The sequence below is a fragment of the Oryctolagus cuniculus genome, chromosome X (assembly GCF_964237555.1).
Source record: "Oryctolagus cuniculus chromosome X, mOryCun1.1, whole genome shotgun sequence".
Taxonomy (NCBI): Eukaryota; Metazoa; Chordata; class Mammalia; order Lagomorpha; family Leporidae; genus Oryctolagus; species Oryctolagus cuniculus.
This window is the reverse complement of record NC_091453.1, coordinates 56,387,151-56,411,899: the sequence shown is the minus strand read 5'-3', so window position 1 is coordinate 56,411,899 and position 24,749 is coordinate 56,387,151. Positions and strand designations below refer to the sequence as shown.

The 24,749-nt window shown below is 36.1% G+C and overlaps 1 protein-coding gene across 3 annotated transcripts in view; it reads left to right on the top strand.

Moving 5' to 3' along the window:
* Positions 1–24,749, top strand: part of FAM133A (family with sequence similarity 133 member A) — a 43,892-nt gene that overhangs the window by 5,692 nt on the left and 13,451 nt on the right. For 2 of the 3 annotated variants that reach the window (XM_051827415.2, XM_008273002.4), the window contains one exon: positions 19,259–19,355. The gene's annotated coding sequence lies outside the window, so the exon portion shown is untranslated. The remainder of the gene's footprint in view (positions 1–19,258; positions 19,356–24,749) is intronic. The other variant, XM_070067142.1, reaches the window with a different exon arrangement.

Sequence of the window (24,749 nt, the reverse complement as noted above, 5' to 3'; positions counted from 1 at the left end):
TGGTAGTAGCATTATTCGGAAGCAAATAATGTCTTAGTTGTTCTCACATCTGATACAAAATATCTTGCTAAAATGGAAATACAAAGTAGTCTCAATCTGCTAACAAATTATGATTTAAAAAGGAATAGTAAAATGTCAATTGTTTGGGGGTGGGTATTTGGCTCAGTGGTGGTTAAGATGCCTCATGAGATGCCCACATTCCATATCAGAGTGCCTGGGTTCAAGTTACAGCTCTGCTCCTGATTCCAGCTTTTTGCCAATGCATACCCTGGAAGGCAACAGATGATAACTCAAATGGTTGGGTCACTATACACCGTGAGAGACCAGACTGAGTTCCCAACTACTGGCTTGGTCTGCCCCAGCTCTGGTTGTTACAAGCATTTGGGAAATGAAACAGCAGATGGGAAATCTGTGTCTGTCTACCTGTCTCTGACTGTCTCTGCTTTTCAAATAAAGAAATTAAATAAAAACTTAAAAAAAATTGTTGTATTTTGCGTTGTTTTACAAGGTAAAGAATACTTTATTTAATACTCATTTCTATAATAAAGATGTACCCAAATGAACAGAATATGGTTTGTAGCTATCCTGTTTGAATTTTTTGAAAAGAAATATTTGAGAATTACAGTTCTGTCAGTAGTCCTAACTGTATAAATCTTAAAAAAACAGTTACAGTTAATGTAATGGCAGATAAGGACAATCAGTTCTTAGTTTAGATATTTGATGTAATGATAATTTTAACATTTTTAATTGAGTAAAAATTGTATATAGTTGTGACTTAAACATGATAAATACATTGTAGAAAAGCTGAATCAAGCTTTTAAGAGATGCATTGTCTCACATACATATCATTTTTTTTTTTTTGTGGTGAGGACATTTAAAATCTATTGTCAGGAATTTTCAGTTATATAATATATTGTTATTAACCATAGTCATCATGATGCAGTCAACCTCTTAAACTTATTCATTTGGTCTAAAAGAAATTTTGTGTACTTTGACCAATGTCTTCCCTATCCCCCACCCTCTGGTAACCACAAATTTATTATCTGTTTCTGTGAGTTCACTTTTTTATTGTCCACATAAAAGTGAGGCCATATGGTATTTGTTTTTCTGTGCCTGACTTCTTTTTCTTAGCATAATATACTGTATGTTCATCCATGTTGTCACAGATGATAAAATTTATTTAATTTTTAAAGGTGAATAGTAGGCCGGCGCCGCGGCTCACTAGGCTAATCCTCCGCCTTGCGGCGCCGGCACACCAGGTTCTAGTCCCGGTCGGGGCGCCGGATTCTGTCCCGGTTGCCCCTCTTCCAGGCCAGCTCTCTGCTGTGGCCAGGGAGTGCAGTGGAGGATGGCCCAAGTCCTTGGGCCCTGCACCCCATGGGAGACCAGGATAAGTACCTGGCTCCTGCCATCGGATCAGCATGGTGCGCCGGCCTCAGCGCGCTGGCCACGGCGGCCATTGGAGGGTGAACCAACGGCAAAGGAAGACCTTTCTCGCTCTCTCTCTCTCACTGTCCACTCTGTCTGTCAAAAAAATTAAAAAAAAAAAGGTGACTAGTATACTATTGTGTATATATACACCACATTTTCTTTATGCATTATCCATTGATGGACACTTAGGTTGATTCTCTATCTTAACTATTGTGAATAATGTGGGAGTGAACATAGGAGTGCAGATATCTCTTGACATACTAATTTCATATTCTTTGGATATATACCCAGTAGTTGGATTGTTGAATCATATGACAGTTTTTTAGTTTATTGAAGAATTTCAATACTGTTTTTCCATAATGGCTAAAGCAATTTACATTCCTTCCAGCAGTATACAAGGAGGTCTCCATTTTCCACATCCTTGCCAATACTTGTTATTTTGTGTTTTCATAATAACCATTCTAGATGGTAATATCTTATTGGGATTTTAATTCACATTCCCCTGATGATCAACGAGGCTATTCATGTGTTTTCCTTTGAACATATCTATTTACGACCTATGTTCATTTTTAAAAGTGGATTTTTCTTACTATTGAGTTGTTTGAGTTCCTTGTATATTTCAAATTTAAGCCCTTATTAGATACATGGATTACAAATATATTCTCCCATTCCACAGGTTGTTTCTTCACTCTGTTGATTATTTCCTTTGCTATTAAAAAGCTTTTTAATTTGTTGTAGTTTCATTTTTTCTATTTTGGCTTTTGCTGCTTGTGATAGTGTTAAACTTAATAATAGCATGCATTGTTCAAAAATGTAAAACCACATCACTTGGAATACTTTTACATGGACACTCAAAAATCTTTTTCTTGTAGAACTCATCTGAGGAATTCTACACTAAAATTAAAGCAAATATTTATAGCTACAAATTTGAAAGTATCTTATTTAATTCTAAAAAGGGAGGGAAAATAAAAGATTTCATTAATTAATGATGCTTATACATGCATTACTGCAAAAATATTTCTAAGCTTTTTGATTTATTTGGATACAGTAAAAATTTACATTGGCATTTTCTGAAAATATTATCCTGAATACTGAAATATATTTAGTTAATTTTATTAGCTTCCTCTTCTGAGGAAAAGTTAGTGTTGTGCTTCTGAAAATATTTCTGCTGGTGGGAACAAATACATCCACAGTTCTTCAGATATGATAGTCATTTTTGTACTAAACAGCATATATACAATTTACAAAACCTTTCCTTCAAGTTAAAAAGAAGAGAATGCTAATAATAATGAAATTTCAGCATTTGATTTCCCTCTGTAACATTATGACATAATTGATTTAGTACAGGCTCTGAAGTCAGAATTCCTGGGCTCTAATTAGATACTGGACAATTTATTTGCTAAATGGGGTTATTTGTGGCACATAAAACACAAATTCAATATCATTTTAATATTTTTATATTATTAGGATTTTGTATGACAAAATCTTTCTTGTTATATAGTCTCAAGTCACTCTCATCATTTTCTTCTGCTTATGCTGTCAATTACCTTTTTTTTTTTTTTTTTTTTTGACAGGCAGAGTGGACAGTGAGAGAGAGAGACAGAGAGAAAGGTCTTCCTTTTGCCGTTGGTTCACCCTCCAATGGCCGCCGTGGCCAGCGCGCTGAGGCCGGCGCACCATGCTGATCCGATGGCAGGAGCCAGGTACTTATCCTGGTCTCCCATGGGGTGCAGGGCCCAAGGACTTGGGCCATCCTCCACTGCACTCCCTGGCCACAGCAGAGAGCTGGCCTGGAAGAGGGGCAACCGGGACAGAATCCCGCGCCCCGACCGGGACTAGAACCCGGTGTGCCGGTGCCGCTAGGTGGAGGATTAGCCTAGTGAGCCGCGGCACCGGCCCGTCAATTACCTTTTGTAAGCAGTACGGGAATCTATAAATAGAGATTTTTGAATTTAATTACCGTGAAGTTGGAAATTTCATGGATGTGGCAACTCCTTGATACTACTACTACTACTAATAATAATAATAATAATCCTTACTGTTCAAAAGGCCAAATAGCTACTTATCCTGTTTGACATCATATGTTTATAAAATTTCTCCTCTTAAAAGAAGAGAAAAAACATACTTTAACATAAATGTATTGTTTTAATATTTTATGTCATATACATTCCCATTTCTTCATCAAAAACTTTTAAACCTGAATTTTAAAACTTTTAAATCCTGAATCAGACAACTATTGCTTTGTAAACCTCAGACCTGCTGTATCATGTTTATTTATGACCACATTATTTTTTATTACATTATGGAGGTGAAAAATATAAGAGTTGTATACAATTAACTACATGTACCTTAAAATATAACTCCAAATTTGTCAAATAATGTCTTCTGTTCTTGATAATCAAAAAAATTTTTTTTTACTTTTTAAATATGTGTTAAGTTTAGTGTCTTATGCCTTGTGGCTGATTTTTTTTTTTTTACGTTTTATTTATTATGAGAAATAGAGGCTGACTGACAGAGAACTCCCATCCTCTTGCTCACTTTCTAAATGACCACAATGACTGGGTCTAGCCTAGGTTGAATCTGGGAACTACAAACTCAGTCCAGGTCTCCCACATGGGTGGCAAGCTCCCAACTATGTGAGTTATCTGCCCCGGGGTACATTAGCGGGAAGCTGGAATTGAGTGGAGCTGAGACATGAACCCAGGATTTTGATATGAGAGCCAGTGTCTCAAGGTACATCTTAACTGCTTCACAAATGCCTGCCCCATGTTAATTTTAAATATGCATCTACTATTTTAAATTTAAATAATTATCTTAGTTTTTCTTATAATGATCCAAAATCTAACAATTGTGTGAAAATTTGTCCTTGTTGGGATGGGAGGGATTTTAGAAAACATCTGGTTCTATCTCCTTATACACACTGGGGAGACTGAGGCTTTCCTGTGGATGTATATTCTAGGTGTTTTCAGGTATTCATCACTAAAAACAATTCCGGTTAATACATCTTTACATATATCATTAAATATTCAAAATTAATTTTCATTAAATGTTACATTTTAGAGACAGATTAAAGAATAACAAAGGTTGCTCAGGTCCTCTAATAATAGATTATTATCCTAAGCATTGTTTAGTATGTGTTCACAACTGTCACTGAATAACACCAATTAGCTTAATCATTTTCAGTGTAGCCTGGGACCAAGTGTTATGCTTTTACTGTTTGATTTTAATGAACCCATTGAGGATTTTATTATTATCTTCATAGTATCTGCATACTGTCCTATGTAATGTTATAATCATATCAGTAAATAACTTGCTCAGGGTCACAGGTGATTTGACTCCAGATGCTGGGTTCTTAAACATTCTACCATATCATCCTTAATGAAAAAAGTGAACTAACTCCTGGACAGAAACACTGAAACTGGAGTTAAGGGACAACCATGGTCATTATTCCCCTCTCCCCTCTCCCCCTCCCTACTTCTTTCCTTCTCTCCTTCTCTTTCAAATAGTTTTTTAAAACAACAACAAAAACACAAATGTAAACAAAATTGCAAAACCATTCTATCGAGCAGGTTTATATGTCTTCTCTGAAAACTGCTTGTCTATCTCAAAGACTAATTTAGTAGTCTGTATTTAAAGGTAACCAAATACCCCACTAAACACTGTGTCATTATCTGATGAAATGATTTTGTGGCCAGACTTTTCTGTAAGAAAGATGCAATCTGAATGAAAGACCATTACGTAAATGATTATATTACTTGACCAGTATGCTTGCAGCAGCCACCAGGCTGCTTCTTAGCTTCTCATATCTAGGTACATATAGACTTTTGAAGCATTTTCCTGAAAACACTTATTGTGTCTCTGCTGTAATAACAAACATTTAGTCATATTTCAAACCTACATGTAAGTGCAGGCCATATCTTTTACCCTCTGGTGACCATGGGAAAATTTCTCAACTCCATGTACCTCAGTTTCCTCATCTTAAAACGAGGATAACAACAAAAACCCACCTTACAGAGCCATGGTGAGCTCTAAGTTACATACCAGTGTAACATGGGAAATACTCAATCAGTCCTTACTAAATGCACATTCTTCAGGAATGCTTACCCTTTCCTTCATGGCTAATCTACTCAGATTGTTTTAGTCTGTGTATGTTTTAGGAAAAGCATTAAAACAGAGTCCCATAGGTCATTTCTTAAGTGTGCTCATACTCATCCATTCTCTCAGTGCATTTTAAATTTCCCTAAGACAGGGACCAAGTTATGTTCTAGTGTATAGTCTGCTATTCTCAAACAGAATGCTTCTCTGTACAAGAACACACTTATTACTAATAAACTAACTTCTTGAACAAATGAACTGGTTTTCTGACAGCTGGACTGTTTTTACTTGTTGTTCAAGTAAAAACCATTTAGCCTTTAATTATGTCCTAATCTTATCTATCAGTTATCCTCTAAATGTGCCAGATTTACTGGTGCATAACTGCCACATACTCAGTCACAAACTAAATTGTCAGGCTTATATAATTAGTGTTTTAACAACCCTCTTCTAAATAGGAGCACCTCACATACTTCATTAATAGCTAGGAGGCCATGCAGAGTCTTCAGAAGAAACATCTTTGAATCTAATGAATATTCATATTTAATATTAAATTAAAATGTCTGTTTACTTAACTTTCTGTTTCATTAGTATTCTCTTTTAGAGATTAATATTTCAAGAAAGTGATTATCTGAAAATTGCTTTACATGTAATAGGTATATAAAGGAAAATATATATCAAAATACTAGTGGTTCTTTGAATAAATTATAAATTGTATATCTTGAATTTTCAAATAATAAACCTATTTCTAATTAGACTCATTTTAGAAAAATGGATAATGAACAAAATTTGGATTGTTATGTGATCAAAATTTATATAGAGTGCTGAAATAATGCTGTAATTACCACTTTTACAAAGTAGGAACTTTATTTTTTAAAAAATATATATTTTATTTATTTGAAAGGCAGAATGACAGAGAGGGGTAGAGACAGGGAGAGAAGATCTCCTATCTACTGGTTTATTCCACAAAAATCGCAACAGACAAGTTTGGGCCAGGCTGAAGCTTTATAAAGGCAGGAACTCCATTCTGGTCTCCCATGTAGGTGGTGAGGACCCAGGTACTTGGTCCATCCTCCACTCCTTTCTGAAGAACATTAGTAGGGAGTTGGAACAGAAGCAGCTGGATTTGAACCAGTGCTCTTAAATGGGATGCCAGCATCACAAGCAGCAGCTTAACCCACTGCACCACAGTGCAGCCATCCCCAGTAGGATGTTTATTTCACATGACCAGCACCCATATAGGTTAGTCTGAGGTATTATCATACATTTTGTGTCATGCAAATTGCACCACTTTCAGGGGTTTCATTCTTTATTTTGATTGATATTTGAATTTTTTTTTAAAGATTTTATTTATTTATTTGAGAGGTAGAGTTACAGAGAGTGAGAGGGAGAGAGAGAGAAAGGTCTTTCATCCGCTGGTTCATTCCCCAAATGGCCGCAACGGCCTGAGTTGTGCCCATCCGAAGCCAGTAGCCAGGAGCTTCTTCCAGGTCTCCTACTCAGGTGCAGGGGCCCAAGGACTTGGGCCATCTTCTAGTACTCTCCCAAGCCATAACAGAGAGCTGGATGGGAAGAGGAGCAGCCAGGACTAGAAGTGGTGCTCATATGGGATGCCAGCACCGCATGTGGAGGATTAACCTACTGCACCACGGCACCAGCCCCAGATATTTGATGTTTTTATTATGTAATTTTTGTTTTCTAAGCATGGTATTTTGTTGGGATGACTCTAAAGTTATCAGAAGCAGTACTGCCCACTTTTTCTCCATTATGTTCACAAAAAAATCTAAGTACTATAAATTTATTTCATTCAAATTATTTCCTTTACTCTTATTTAAAAGCTCCTAACCTTTTCCTTATTAACTTATAAAGCAATTTTTAATGGCAAAAATGACTTTTGCTCTCAGAGACTTTTGTTGCCTAGAAAATGAAGATCATGAGAGAGCCAGCTATTCTCCTGAAAACCTTATTTTTACACTTGCAAGAAAAACTTGAGCAAGGACCTACAAATATCTGTCTGGATTTTGTGATATCCCTCTTTTCCCTAGTTTTTTGATTATTTGAAGAAATTTCAAGCCATGAAATGTTGCCTGATAATAAAAATCACTAGGCAAAATGCACTTTTTCTGCAAATGATGTGCACCTAATTTAGCTGCAAATGATGTTCGCATGCTTAAAAATTTATAATATGCTTACTAAGAGATTCTATTTAGTTCAGCAAAGCTTATGCTTACTGGACTGAAATTTGAAATCATTGGACCAAAGTTATTATGAAATAGTAAAAAAGTTTAATGGGATATGCATTTCAGAGAGAGAGAGAAAAAAATGACAACTTATAGAGCATTCTAGTAACTGTTACCTTCTATACTTTGTTTCATTCCAGCTGTCATTTTACTATTCAGAATCCTGCCATTTCTCATCAAGCTTATTTACCTCACCTTCTTCATTTATTTTCCTACCTCAACTTCTCTTGCTTTCCTTCCATCCTATGTACTGTTGTAAAATTCACCTTCTTTTTCCTTTTTTTTTTTTTTTTAAATATTTATTTATTTGAAAGGCAAGGTTACCGAGAGAGAAAGAGAGAGAGAGACAGAGAGAGAGAGAGAATCATCTATCCTCTGGTTCACTACCCAAATGGCCACAGTACCCAGGTCTGGCCAGGCCAAAGCCAGGAGCCAGAACTCTATTCAAGTCTCCTGCTTGAGTGGCTGGGGACCAAACACTTAGGCCATCTCCTGCTGCCTTCTCAGGCACATCAGCAGGGGGCTGGATTGGTAGCAGAGCAGCCAGGACGCAAAGCATTGCAGATAGTGTCTCAACCTGCGGGGCCACAACACCAGCCACTAAGAGTAACCTTTTTAAAATACCATTTTCATCATACCATACCCTTCTTGAAAATTTGTGATGACTTCTTATTGAAAAAACAACATGGTGTAGGGAAAACAACATCAATTTTGAAGACTTAAAACTAGAGTTCACATCTTGACCATAGCACGTAGCCTCTACTAAGTAATTCTATGGAATTTAGATTCCATAGTCAAACATGCATATTTGCTACTTGCTAGCTATGTAATCTTGGGAATTACTTCATCTCACTTAATCCACAGTCTCCTTAACAGTAAAATGTGGAGAATAATACAGAACTCTGTCAATTAGGACCTTTTAGTTGCAAGAAATTGATTCTGGGTAACTTATGCAAAATTTAGTTCATTAGAAAAATAATGGGGTCTCACAAAATCTATGGGAAGCTGGTCTGAAAACAGGAAGAAATAGAAGTAGCTCTGGACACAAGGAAACAGGGAACAGAACAATGCTCCATAATTACAAGAGTCTAATCATGATACCAAATCTGAGATAACTAGAACTTCAGTCATTTTCAAACTACATGTCACTTGGGTACAGGAGGCTAAGGCTATAGTTGTAGTCCCAATCGACTCAAAATAAGCGTTCTATGAGAAAGAGAAAATGGATGTCCAGTATCCCACACACAACAAATACTCAGTATGCATGTAAAACACCAATCACATAGGTACTTAGTAAATGGCAATTTGAAGTTAGACTCCTTTAACAGGCATTCATGATTATCCATTTCCTAACTTCAACTTGTCTTTTTATACTAAAATTTATAGCAGATCCTCTGCCTAAAGTGAATTCCTACATCTGCCTTTCTTACTCAGTCCATTTCCCCATGCCTGAAATGCTATCAGCTGCTCTCACATTTTAATTTTCAACATCTCATCTAAGACTCAGCCTAACTCTTTTTCTGTTCCCTGGATCACTGATTTTCATTTCCCTCATTTACTTAGGCATTTTGTATTGATATGTTTTTGAATAGTCGTCCTATATTATTGTGTAGCCATTCATGTCCCTTCTTTCTCCCAGATATTTTGTAAATTCTTTGAGAGGAGAGATTGTGTATTATATACTCCTTTGTTTCTGTGATGGCACTTAAACCAGTATTATGCACATAGTGGGCAATCATAAACTCATGATAAATGAATGTGAATCTTAAATTTAAATCAACACTAATTGAATGATCACTTGCTATATACTCAACATTGTAGTGGTTGCTTTTGGGTATATAAAATAAAGACAAACTTGAAAGTTGCCTTCAGGGGTGGATGCTTGGCCTAGTGGTAAAAACCCCAGTTGGGACACCTGCATTCCACATCAGAGTGCCCTGTGTTCCAGTCCTGACTTTGCTACCAATTCCAGTTTCCTGCTGATGTGCACTCTGGATGGCTGAAGGAGATGGCTCAAGTAGTTGATTCCCTGCCAACCTCAAGGGAGACTTGAGTTGGGTTCTACTGTTGTGGGCATTTGGGAAGTGTAACCAGTGGATAGGAGCTTTTTGTCTCTCTGCTTCTCAAATAAATAATTTTTAAGTTGGTTTAGAATTAGTTCACACTCTAGGAGAGAAAAAAACTAAAAATGTGCACATGCACACACACACACACACATATAGAACCATATACAAAATTTGTATATCAGTACTAATAATATAAGATGTAAAAATCGGGAATTAACTAGATATATGTGGGATATAAGCAGATTGCCCTCTCTGGGTTAAAGTGTGTAAATTGGAAAATAATTTTAAAAAGGGTATTGGAGAATATTAAGGTTGGGAAAATCTTGAAAGAGAATGTGGATCATGTATTTTGTGCACCAGTTAAGACACCTTTTCAGGGACTGGTGTGGCAGAGCAGGTTAAGCTGCAGGCTGCAACATGGGTATCTCATATTGGAGCGCCAAGTCCCTGTTGCTCTGCTTCCTATCCAGCTCCCTGCTAATGCACCTGGTAAAGTATTAGATGATGGCCCAATCGCTTGGTCTCCTGCCACCTATGTGGGAGACCTGGATGGAGTTCCAGGTTCCTGGCTTTGACCTGATCCATCTCTGGTCATTGTGGCCATTTGGGGAGTAAAGCAGCTAGTAGAAGATCTCTATCCCTTTCTCTCTTTCTCTATCTCTCTATTTCTTTATGTGTTTCAAATGAAAGAAGGAAAGTTATAAATTTAGATTTTCTGATAGGAAACAGCAATGATTTTAAATGCTTTTAAAATTATTGATAAATATTTAATATTTATTTATATTATATTTAATGTATATCAAATATATAACATGTTTATATATTATATATTAATATTTAATATTTAATAAAATAGTTTATTAGACAAAAGAACACTACTGTCCTATCAGTAATGATAAATATTAATTGACTTAGGAAGATGATCATAATATAGTATTTAGTCATGAATTCAGGTTTTAAAAAATTATGTATATGAACTTGTTTCTAGAATAAAGTCTAAATTAAAATATCTGGACGTATTATCAATAAGATGTTGTTAAGTGTGCTTAAATGAAGGCAACATACTCCATGGTTACTTTTTGTTTATCTCTAACACTTCTTCAGAATGTATTTTTGACTAATGAAAAATATTTATACTTAAAGGCATTATAGAATTTAAGTGACAGTAGCAATATGAAAAAATATAACTTGAGATAGATTGCTAACGATATATAAGGATCTAAAACCAGCAAGACAAACTTGATTAGAAAATGAAAAGAGTACATTTAAAAGATGTTATGATGAAAAATTTGTTTGACTAGATTTCTAATTTAGTGTGGGATTAAGGTAGAGAGTCTGAAAATACTGAAGTTGCAAGTAATATAGAAAATATATAGATGTCACTTATGGGGAAAATTGAGAATGAACATTTATTGAGGCAAGAGGATAGGGAGTTAACTTTTGCAAGGATTAGTATGAGAAGTAACTGGATATATGAAATTGGAGCTGTAATAAGGCTTGGTAGTCAAGGGTGGAGATGCAAGCTTATGTGTAAGGACTGTTAGTATATACAGAAAAATAAAATGTGTACATAGGGTGGCCCTAATGAAAGCCAAGTATGGGCCTTAAAGAATATTCACCAAATTTTTTGATTTACTATATCCCTGTGGAAGTTTTAAAACGACTTTACTGTACATTGAGATTTAATGCTATAACTAGTACTCAAACAGTATTTTTCACTTTATGTTTCTGTGTGGGAGCAAACTGTTGAATTCTTTACTTAATGTATGCTAAACTGATCTGTATATAAAGAGAATCGAAAATGAATCTTGATATGAATGGAAGGGGAGAGGGAGTGAGAAAGGGGAGGGTTGCGGGTGGGAGGGACGTTATGGGGGGAAAGCCATTGTAATCCATAAGCTGTACTTTGGAAATTTATATTCATTAAATAAAAGTTAAAAATAAAAAAAAGACTTTGCTGAAATATAATGTCCATACCATAAAACTTAGTCATTGTAAGTAATTGTAATTTATAGAGTTGTGCAACTAACATCATAATTCAATTTTCGAATTTTTCTGTCTTCCCAAAATGTTCTGTGGTGCCTATTATCAGTTAATCCTTGTTCCAACACACAGGCTTAAGCAAACACTCATCTGTTTTATGTCTTTACAAGCTTCCATTTTCTGTAAATTTCATGTAAATGGAATCATGCACAATGAGGCCTTTGTGTCTGGATTCTTTCACTGAGCATAATATTTTTGAGTTCCAGTTATGTTGTAGTATGGATCAAGTCTGTTCCTTTTAACTGAAGAATAGTATTCCATTGTATGGATATATCACATTAGTTCATCTATCACTACATAATGAACAATTGGATTATTTTTGTTACAATTAATAATATTTCTATGAATATTTGCATATATATTTTTGTGTACATATATGTTTCCATTTCTCATGAGTTTATTCTTAAAAGTAGAGTTGCTGAATTGTATTGTAAGTTTGTGTTTAACTTTTTTAAAGTCTTCCAAAATATTTCACGAAGTGGCTGTACCATGTTACTTTCCAACCAGTGTGCACAAGTGGTCCATTTGCTCTACATCTTCATTAACATATTTTGTTTATAGCCATTCTAGTGGATATGTAGTATTTTCTTCTTGGAGTTTTGATTTGCAGTTCTGTAGTACTAATGATATTGAACATCTTTTCATGTCATTTTTTAGTCACTTGGGTAACTTTGTTGATGAAATGTTTATTAAAATTATTTGTCCATGATTTTAGGGACCCAAGCATTTGGGCCATCTTCTGCTGCATTCTCAGGGGCATTATCAGGGAGCTGGATTGAAAGTGAAGCAGCTAGTACTTGAACCAGTGCCAATATGGGATGCCTGAATTACAAGTGGCAGTTTAACTCACTGTGCCACAATGCTGTGCCCTATTTTTTCCTTAATAATTATTGAATTACAAGAGTTTTTCAAATATTCTGGATATGAGTCCTTTATCATCTCTATGATGTGTAAATATTTTCTCTTAGTCTATAGTTGTTTGTTTTTTTAATTTTAAAGTAACTTTTGTGGAGCAAAAGTTGAAGTTCAATATATCAAGTTCTTTTTTCTAAGAATCCATGATTTTAGTATGATATCTAAGAAATCTTTGCCCAACCTCAGCACATGAAATTTTATCCATTATTTTCTTTTAGAATTTTATCATTTTAACTCTCTTTTAAATTTTTAAAGCTTTATTTTATTTTTATTTATTTGAAAGGCAGAGTTAGAGAGAGAGAGAGAGAGAGAGAGAGATCTTCCATCTGCTAGCTCACTTTCCAAATGGCCACAATGTCTGGGTCTGGGCCAGGCTGAAGCCGGGAGCCTAGAGCTTCTTCCAGGTCCCCCACTTTCAGGTACCCAAGCATTTGGGTCATTTTTTACTTTCCCAAACTCATTAGTAGGGAGCTGGATCAGAAGTGAAGCAGTCGGGTCTTGAACCTGAGCCCATAAGGGATGCCTGCATCACAGTGGGAGGCTTAACCTATTAAGCACGATGTCAATCACAATAATTTTAACTCTTTACTGTGAAATAAATAAATATTCTTAAGCATGTATATCCAGTTTTCCCAGCACCAATTTAAAAAAAAAATCACCCCCCCCCATTGAATTGTCTTATTACTTTTGTAGAAAATCAGCTTACCACGAAGGGATTTATTTCTGAACTTTCACTTTTGTTCCATTTATCTGAATGCTTGTCTTTGTATCTGTATCACATTGTCTTAACTATGGCTTTGTGGTAAGTTTTGAAATTTGGAAATATATGAGTCCTCAATTTTGTTTAACTTTTTAAAGATTGTGTCTGCTGTTCTGGGTACTTTGAATTTTTATATGAATTTGAGGACCCACTTGTCAAATTCTGTCAAGAAGCCAACTGAGACTTTGATAGGCATTACATTTAATCTTACCAGCCAGTTTGAGAAGAATTGCCATCTTCACCATTTTATTCCTTTCTAAAAGCATGAAATGTCTCTCCATTTATTTACATATTCTTTAATTTCCTCAAGTCATATTTTGTGCACCTGTTGTTCCTACTCCATGGCCAGTGATTTTTCAAGTATAAATGATTCTCAATAGATATATGGTTTTGATCAATTTTCAGAGTACTGAAGGAGTCTACAATATTTCAAGAATAGTATATTTTCTGTCAATAGCGTAGGTATCAAAATGATAGGTGGAGGAAGGAAAAAGACTAAGGAAGAGACATAAGGGGAGGTGAAGTTAGAGAAACATTGAGACCTTTTTGCTGAACTAAGAAATTTGAGTGTAATAAATAGACATTAGAGAATGACAAAATCAAGAATGTGCTTAAAGGTAGATAACTAGGGCCGGCGCAGAGGCTCAATAGGTTAATCCTCTGCCTGCGGCGCTGGCACACCGGGTTCTAGTCCCATCGGGGCACCGGATTCTGTCCCGGTTGCCCCTCTTCCAGTCCAGCTCTCTGCTGTGGCCCGGGAGTGCAGTGGAGGATGGCCCAAGTCCTTGGGCCCTGCACCCGCATGGGAGACCAGGAGAGGCACCTGGCTCCTGGCTTCAGATTGGTGCAGCACAGGCCACAGTGGCCATTGGAGGGTGAACCAACGGAAAAGGAAGACCTTTCTCTGTCTCTCTCTCTCACTGTCCACTCTGCCTGTAAAAAAAAAAAAAAAAAAAAAAAAAAAAGGTAGATAACTAGAATTAGTATTGTGGAGATAAACTAATCAGAGAAAAGAGTAAAGAATATATGTGCGAGTCAGGCATTCCTAGTGCATAGCATTTACATAACAATTTGAATTACTAATAGGATCCTCCCAGAAGATAAATGTGAAAGAGAGAAAAGGAGGAGAGAGAAAGAGAGAGAGAGAGAGAGAGATATGTTTGTCACTAATATATATATTCCTTAATTTCAAAATTTACTTTTGAATTTTTCTTAAGTTACATGGCTCCCCCTCATGCCCGCATGACATCATAATAATTCTTATATTGGCAATTTTAACAATCTGAAATTATATCAGTGTGACAATTTATCTTTTTGTGATGTGTTCCTATATAATATCACTTTTGATTCTCACAAAATCCATAAACAGATCAACTTTCCTCATTTTACCATTTTGAAGACTAATTTCTTTGGTTACATAACCAGCATATGAGTTGCAGCGTCAGAACACAAAGCTTTTCTCAAGGAAGCACGTATCTATGTTTTTAGTACTAATTTTATTGTTGTTTATTTTTTTAATTTGACATATAAGAATCTCCCATCCACTGGTTCACTCCCCAAATGCCCACAATAGTCAGGACAGGGGCCAGGCTTAAGCTGGGAAACTGGAACTCAATCCAGGTCTTCCACATGGATGATAGGAACTCAACCTCTTGAGCTATCACCTGCTGTCTCCTAAGGTATGCCTAGGGCAAAGAATTGAACTCAGGCACTCCCATATAGGATGCGGGTATTTTAAGAGTTAGGCCAAATGACAATCCCTAATTATAAAAAATTAATGTTTTAAATAACAATCTTTTAACAAACTTTTATAAACTTGAAATAACTGTTAGTATTTGCTTCATTCTAGTTGCTTTTGGGAAGTATTTACATTAACTAAAAGGCCTGAATGAAGACTGGACACGAATTAACTAAATAAATATATTATAAGTATAATCTTCATTAAAATGTTGATTGTTTTCCAGTACAATAAGACCACCTGTATTTTAGACTCTTTTAAAATCCTAGGGATTATTTTCAGAAATGGAAAAATATGTGACTATAGAGATGAATAACATTGGGTAGGTAGAACAGGGATCATTTTACTGTATTTTGAAGGTAAAACAATGATAAAAAGAAATTGGGGAAGAAAAAAAGATGAAAATTGCAATATGACCATCTTTCATGAAAGGTGATATTGCACATTTGTTATTTCTAATGATCTTATTTGGGATGTCTCTTAACACAGTGAAACATCTTGAGAATATTCTCAATATTCTTTGATTACTATAACCCTTACAATGCAAAATGTCATCCATAATATTTTTACGGTGTAGGTATTACATTGAACTTTCTGAAGAACTCTTTAAAAGTTTCTTGTATTTTAAAAGTTCTTAGTGCCTTATAAAATCAAAACAAAGAGGTCTGAAACTCAAGGTGAAATTAGGAGAAATTGAAATCCCCAGTGAAATAAACTGCCAGTAAAATTAACACAAAAGACTGCTTGTGAATAGCTAATTTGATTTGGAAACACCCAGAGTTTCAGTTGAGTTTCATGGAGGTATGAATAGACAATGATTATAAATTGAAACGGCAAAATCTAATCAGGAAACTGAATTATCAGAAAGAATCTCTACATTAGGGAAAATTAGAGAGCTAGTTGTGGATTTCCAGCACTGACTAGGAAAAAGTTTGCCCTGATTAGCAAACTGAAATACTCCAGTTCCCATACCAATGGTGGAGATCTGTAAATAGATCAAATTAAACATTGAGGCAACAATCATTCAGAATATCTACTATCTCTCTTTTTAAATAATTCTAGGCTCACTAAGGATCTCTGATGATAATTTGTTTTGTGTGTGCATTCTCTAATAGAGACAGAATATGCTGTTTATCAAACTGAACATTCCTATTTACAGTATTTCCCATAATAGATGAACATTCTGATTTATACTAAGATATCTTGTGATTTTAGTTACTGTGAATTAGCTTCACTAATCCTGATACTACTGCACACTGACACAATGGTAGATAGTTTTTACATGAAAGGAAGCATATATTGTATAAAAGAGCATTGTCCATCCTTTTGCAACCAATAAAAGAACTAGATGATGATAGAAAATATGCATGTTTTCCTATTCTCTTGTTTCTTGGTAAAAAAAAAAATGTTCCTTATGACAATAGTTTTCTGATTACAGTTTATATAGTCACTTGAGGAAATTTCAAAATTATAAATTCCTAGAGTTGACTGCCAGAGATTCTGATACAATTGGCTCAGGATGGAGCACGGGAATCTATAAAAGCCACCCTGTGTGGTTCTGATCCTGAGAGTGAACTAAAACTTGAATAACACTGGTCAGTATAGGACAACTTTGATATCTTTCATAGTTCTGTAACTCTAAAAGTTTCATTCACTGCTTGGCAAAATTTTCAGGATTCATGCTAGGATTCTGTTAACTGGCAAAATGTTTAACATTGTAACCAGTTCCAGGTCTCTGACTGATCAGAACTGTGTATTCATTTTACGAAGATGATGGAAGAAGTAGAAAGCAGCTTGTTAAAAATAACTGATTGGGGGCAAGGCTAGGAGAGATAAAGTGGCTGCCAGCTTCACCCCACTGTGTGTCCCAATGTAAAGGATAGAAAATAATATCCTCTAAAGAGGCTGCCCTTGTCCAGTAGCAGAAAGAAACAGGTAAGTGGCCAGGAATGACAAGGAATAGATTGGGAGACATGATTTCCCAGCAGCATCTCCCCATCACCACCTCAAATAAAACAAACTAAGTGTAAGTGATGTTCTTCTTGTGTAAGTGCTGGAAGTACAACTTTGTGCCCTCTCTCCAAGACTGATTGCTGCCCTTAAACTCTTCTGCTAAGAATTGTCCAGCTTCCTCAAGAAATAACCAACTATTTAATTGAGGATGTGCAGTTGGAGAAGAGTTTAGGAGATAGGGCAGTAGGGTGATGAAGGTGTGTGTGGGGGGGATTGTGGGAGTGAGAGAGAAAGTGAGGAAGACAGAGGAGTGAAGACGGAGGAGTGAAGAGGGCTGTGGGAGGGATAATGTTGGGGAGGTGGGAGGTAGAGCAGGAAGTATAGAGAGGAGGCAGGAAGCAGTGGTGGGGCCAGACTACAGTGGGGAGGTGGAGAGTGAAACCGGGATCAGGAAGTAAGTGCAGGGTGAGGAATGTTTTCAGATTCCAAGGTTTATACATCTTCATTTGGTTTTTCCATCCTTAGTGTGCATAATATTCACCTAGGGACCATGTTAAAAATGTAAATTCATGAGCAGTCTCCTTATTATAAGTCTTCCAAAGCCTATATTTTAATGAGTATCTCAGTTAGAGAATAGTTAGTCATCATTTGAAAAACATTTTTTTCAGATCAGCGGTCCTCAAGGTTTTTGATCTCAGGATTCCCTTAATTATTTCAAATTACTGAGAGAGTTGGCCTTTGATGCAGTGGTTAAGACATTTTTTGGGGTGACTGAATCCCATATGGGACTGAAAGTGGGGGATGGGGGTTTGAATTCAAGCTCCACTCTTCATTCCAACTACCTGCTGATGTGCTCCCTGGGAGGCAGTCAGTGATGGCTCAAGTAATTTACTACCTGCTATACATGTGGGAGATTCAGATTTATTTGTGAGTTCCTAGCTTTGGCCTGGCTAAGTCATGCCTATTGTGAACATTTGGGGAGTGAGCTAGGGGATGGGTGATCTCTCTCTCTCTCTCTCTGAGCCTTTCATGTAAATAAAACAAAATAAATAAATTACTGAGGAACCAGAAGAGTACCTGATATGGTAAATGATACCTGAAGACGCTGGAGCTATTGATATTAATGGTATTGAAAACTAAAACCAAGAAATATTTCAAATTTTTATTCACTCTCTTGAAAACACCAAGAAAAAATCATGACATGTTAACTAGATAACATTAAAAATAACATTATTTTCAAAAGTAAAACTATTTAGTAAGTAGTATTATATTATATTTTCACATCTCTTTATTGCCTGAAAATTATTTCCATATATCTGCTTCTATATTCAATGTGTTATGATAATGATGTTTTGGTTGAAATATGATTATATGAAGAAAATCAAGAATCACACAAGTAATGTAATTAGTAAAAGTAGAACTTTGCAGACCCCTGAAAGTATCTTAAAGGCTCTCATTGGGTCCTGATACCTAACTCTGAAGTACTGTCTTATTCTGTTACTGCTATCAGAAATTCTGTTGAACAGTCCTTTTCATCCTTAGATTGTTTAATGTGGAGAAAATTATTTTTGCAAAAATTACCCTAAATCACCCTTATGTGAATTTACTTCATTAATTTTAAGGAACTATGGAAACAAACTAGAAATGTTGGGGCAGAATTTTGTTGAAAGAAATTGGGGTTTGGAACACTGATTCGACTGAGGGGAGAGGAATTTCATTAGGTAATTAAAAATAAATACATTAGATGTCCAATTAGAGGTAGAAAATATATGAGACCTGTAGTTATTTACAATTGAATAAGTAACTAATGGTGAGAAAGTGTCCATCACAACTTTTGAATCAAGTGACTTAGTTAGCCTGAATAAAATAGCCTTTTGTTCCTGTCAGCATAATTGTTCAAATCTGCTCACATTATTTATTACTTTAAGTTTTACTTCTGTAACATAAAACTTACTGCCAAGTTAGTGCAAAAATTGTAATAAACACTATACCATTTCTCATTTCTCTTTGGTTCAATCAGAAGATCCTGAAAAGAGAACTGGAAAACAGCTGGAAAGGTGAAAGGAAAACCAAGAAGTGTGTGTAATCCTGGAAATCAACTGAGGGATGTGTTTCAGGTAAGAGAGCCATCAACTCTGTAAAATATGCAGATTGATGAGGTTAAGGTGAAGAATTATAATTTTGTCATTAGATTTAGTGGCATAAAAGTCATTATTGATCTGAAAAAGAAAAGTTCCAATAGAGTCGTTGTGATGAAAGTCCCCATTGGTATGGATTCAAGGGACACTGAACGAGCCAGCGGTGTGGCGAAGCAGGTAAAGCTACTGCCTGCAGTGCCGGCATCCCATATATGTTCTGGTTTGAGTCCCAGCTGCTCCACTTCTGATCAAGCTGTCTGCTATGGCCTGAGAAAGCAGTGAAGATGGCCCATGTCTGTGGGCCCCTGCAACAGCATGGAAACTCCTGGCTCCTGGCTTCGGAACAGCCCAGCTCTGGTTGTTGGCTGCCATTTGGGGGGTGAACCAGTGGTGGAAGACTTCTCTCTCTCTCTCTCTCTCTGCCTCTGCCTCTTTGTAACTCTGCCTTTCAAAGAAATAAATAAATCTTTTTAAAAGTGGGAGGAAAGAGCTGAGAACTGTACAAATAATTCTTTCCTGGAGTTTTGCTTAAAAAGAAAGGAGAGATGTGGAGCAACATATGATACAGGAAATGGAGTTAAGAGAGGTGATTTCTCTTGGTTTTTAAGTGAGAGAAATAATAATGTTTGTGTATATAACTGTTGGGTTTTTTTGGTTTGAGTACTTTGGTAGGAAGCACAATAGATATGGATCCTTTCCATGTGAAGGAAAATGGCATTAAGTGATTACACACATAACTAGCTATAATTTTGAAAAACATTAGGTTCTACCAAAGCTTAAAGATCAGTCCTAACAATTTCAAGGACATTAAAAAGGTCTTCACTAAATAAATTGAAGTTGTACTTAGGGAAGGAACAGTATGTGCAAAGACCATGGGTGGAGGGAATATGGAATATTAGAAATATGTAAAGATAGAAGGCCATTGTAATTGATGTGCAGGGAAGGGGAAGGATGAGTGTAGCAGAAGTTAAAGCGAGAGAGGTAAGTAGTGACCAGATTATTTATGTTGCAGCCCATAGACTCAGTTAAGTTCTTTGGATTTTTTTAAAAAATATGTATTTTATTTGAAAGGCAGAGTTAGAGAGAGAGAGATGGACAGATCTTTCATCTGCTGGCTCATTTCCCAGATGGCTGCAATGGCCAGGGCTGGGCCATGCTGAAGCTAGGAGCCAGAAGCTTCTACCAGGTCTCCCACTGTGAGTGCAGGGGCCCAAGCACTGGGGCCATCTGCCACTGCTTTCCTAGGCACATTAACAGGATTGGAAGTGGAGCAGCCACATAGTGGACGTAACACACTATGCCCAGCACCAGCCCCAAGGTCTTTGGATTTTATGCCAAGAACATTGGGGATCCTTGATTTCATGGGTTGGTCACAACAAAAGTGAACCAGCCAAAACTGAAAGTAAAAGATGGAAAGTAAAATTGGGATAGTAATTGTGTAGAAAATATCTATTCTGCAGGCATGACTTTAGGCCAAATCTATATGTAGCTTCATAATAAATTACTTCCCAATATACTGTTTCCTGAGGATTTAGCAACTGAGAGATTTCTAACTGATTACATCATACAGTAAGAAGGTCCAATTTGCAAAGATGGCCAAGAACAACAGATTATGTCATTCCCTATTTAATATCTTAATCTCCTCAAATTACCCTTTTTATTCTTTAAAGTGCATATATTTTCAAATTTTTTATTACAAAGTGTTGAAACACCTAGAAAACCTAAAAGGCTATTACAGTAAATATTTGTATGCCCATAGTATTTCCTTCCTCAGTTTTTCTGTGCAAGTTAAAAGTCAGAGACTTCATGATGTTTTCCATGCACATATTTCAGTATTCATCTCCTAAAATAAGGGTTTCCTCCATAATCTCAATACTATCATATTTAAACTACTTAAAAATAATTCCCTGATACCATATAATATCCAATGAATTGTAGATAACTTAGTTATCCCCCCCAATTTTTTAATCAGCTTTATTGAGGATAATGTTCACATGAAAATCATTCCTTTTTAGTGTAAAATTCAATGATTTACCACATGTTTATAAAAATTGTACAGCCATAATGATACAAATTTAGAATATTTCATCGCTCCACACATACATGTTTTATATTGAATGAGGATAGAATTAAGATTTATATATGACATTTAATTATTCCTCTTAATCTCTTTTTTCCTAAAACAATCTACATTTTCCCACATAAAATTGCTTTTTAGGAGACACTTACTGTTTGTTTTATAGAATCTGCTACCATCTAGATTTTCTGTTTGTTTCCTCATTGTCATTTAAGTTGTTTCTTTATTGAACCTCCACCCCTCACTCACAATATTTTCTTTTTTTCCCTCCTTTCATTTCTTTATTGGACATTTGTGGAAATATCTTTTGAAATTCTTTGCCTATTTTTAAATTGAGTTAATTTGAAATTTTTTCTTTTCCTTTTTATTTATATGAGGAAAACAAATTTTATTTATTTTATACATAGTTTTAAGAGCATCATGATACATCCTACTTTATCCTCCCACCCTCCCTCCTTTTATCCCCCTCCTCCTTCTTTTATTATTTTTCTTTAAATTTTTAAAATAACATGCTTTCAATTTATAATCACAAACTTAATTCTCCACTAAATAAAGACCCCTAACTTACACACTATACAAAAATGAACTCACAATGTATCAGGAATCTAAATCTTAGACGTGAAACCATCGAATTACTAAAGGAAAACCTAGGGGAAACACTGCAAGACATTGATTTAGGCAAAGACTTCTTGCATAAGATCCCAGAAGCACAGGCAGTAAAGGCAGAAGTAGACAAATGGGATTATATCATCCTAAGAAGCTTTCCCACATCAAAGGAAACACTCAACAAAGTAAAGAGGCAACTAACATAATGTGAGAACATATTTGCAAATTATACATCTGATAAAGGATTAATATCCAGAATATATAAGGAACTCTCAGTTTTTTTCCATTAAAATCCTAGATAGACTCATCTGACATATTTGGAATAAATACCAAATTTGTTAATTTTCACCCTTCTCTAAAATGTAAATGTCATAAAACCATGGATTTTTGTCTATCTTGTTTAGCATCAGTGTCTGGCTCACAGTAAGATCTCAAAAACCTTTGTTGCAGACCCATTGTCGTGGCACAGTGGCAACTCTACCTTTCAAATAGATTAACTCACAAATGAGTAAATCTTGGAAAAAAATAAACTTTGTTGAGGAAGAGATAGAGAGCCATCTTCCATCCCTTTGCTCACTCCACAAATGGCCACAATGGCCAGAATTGGGCCAAGAGAACCCAGGAGCCAGGAACTCCATCAGGTATCCCACATGGGTGACAGGGGCCAATGCACTCAGGCCATCTTCTATTGCTTTCCCAGGAGCATTAGCAGTGAGCTGAATCAGAATTGGAGCAGCTGGGACTGGAACCCATAATCTGATATGGGATGTCAGTATCACAGGCTTCAGCTTAACCTGCTGTGCCACAACACCAGCTACTAGATTCAACTTAAATTTAAGATTATTTTTCAATTTTATTTAAAAAATTATAAAGATTTCATTATTTTGAAAGTCAGAGTTACACAGACAGAGAAGGAGAGGCAGAGAGAGAGAGAGGTCTTCCATCTGCTGGTTCACTCCCCAGAGGGCCGCAATGGCCGGAGCTGCACCGATCCGAAGCCAGGAGCCAGGAGCTTCTTCTGGGTCTCCCACATGGTGCAGGGCCCAAGAGCTTGGGACATCTTCTACTGCTTTCCAACGCCATAGCAGAGAGCTGGATTGGAAATGGAGCAGCCGGGACTCGAAGCAGCGCCTATATGCAGGCAGTGGCTTTATCTGCTATGCCACAGTGTTGGCCCTGATTTTTTTCAATTTTAAATTGTATTATTGTCAAAGTTTTAAGGCCGTGATTTGTTTTCTAATCCAGTCATTCAAATTGGTGAAAAGCGATTTGTATTTTATCTGTGTGTCATAAACATTGTGAGTGTCTTTCTAAATTTTTAGATATCAAATTTATTTACATGATGAGAATTTCAGGATGAGACATTTTGGAACTAGTTGTGTCAAATAGCTTACAAGATTTTGATTGCATTCCTTATCAGAACACTAAAGAAATTTCTTTTTTTTTCATTTCTTTTTTTTTTATTTTTAACTTTTATTTAATGAATATAAATTTCTAAAGTACAGCTTATGTATTACAATGGCTTCCCCCCCATAACGTCCCTCCCACCCCCAACCCTCCCCTTTCCCACTCCCTCTCCCCTTCCATTCACATCAAGATTCATTTTCGATTCTCTTTATATACAGAAGATCAGTTTAGCATACATTAAGTAAAGATTTCAACAGTTTGCTCCCACACAGAAACATAAAGTGAAAAATACTGTTTGAGTACTAGTTATAGCATTAAATCACAATGTACAGCACACTAAGGACAGAGATACATGAGGAGTAAGTGCACAGTGACTCCTGTTGTTGACTTAACAAATTGACACTCTTGTTTATGGCATCAGTAATCACCCTAGGCTCTTGTCATGAGCTGCCAAGGCTATGGAAGCCCCCTGAGTTCACCGACTCTGATCATATTTAGACAAGGCCATGGTCAAAGTGGAAGTTCTCTCCTCCCTTCAGAGAAAGGTACCTCCTTCTTTGATGACCTGTTCTTTCCACTGGGATCTCACTGGGATCTCACTCGCGGAGATCTTTCATTTAGGTGTTTTTTTTTTTTTTTTCTCCAGAGTGTCGTGGCTTTGCATGCCTGAAATACTCTCATGGGCTTTTCAGCCGGATCTGAATGCCTTAAGGGCTGATTCTGAGGCCAGAGTGCTGTTTAGGACATCTGCCATTCTATGGGTCTACTGTGTATCTCACTTCCCATGTTGGATCATTCTCTCCCTTTTTGATTCTATCAGCTAGTATTTGCAGACACTATTCTTGTTTATGTGATCCCTTTGGTTCTTAGTCCTATCATTAGGATCAATTGTGAACAGAAATTGATCATTGGGTCTAGTGAGATGGCATTGGTACATGCCACCTTGATGGGATTGAATTGGAATCCCCTGGTATGTTTCTAACTCTACCGTTTGAGATAAGTCAGCTTGAGCATGTCCCGAATTGCACCTCTCTTCCCTCTCTTATTCCCACTCTTATATTTAACAGCGATCACTTTTCAGTTAAGTTTTAGCACATAAGAATAATTGTGTATTGATTACAGTATTCAACCAAAAGTATTAAGTAGAACAAACAAAAAAATACTAAGAGGGATAACATATTAAGTTGTTCATCAACATTCAGGGCAAGGGCCGATCAAGTCATATCTGTATTTCATAAGTAATCTGTATGCTCATACTCAGGACTGTTGAGGAGTCTTAGGTT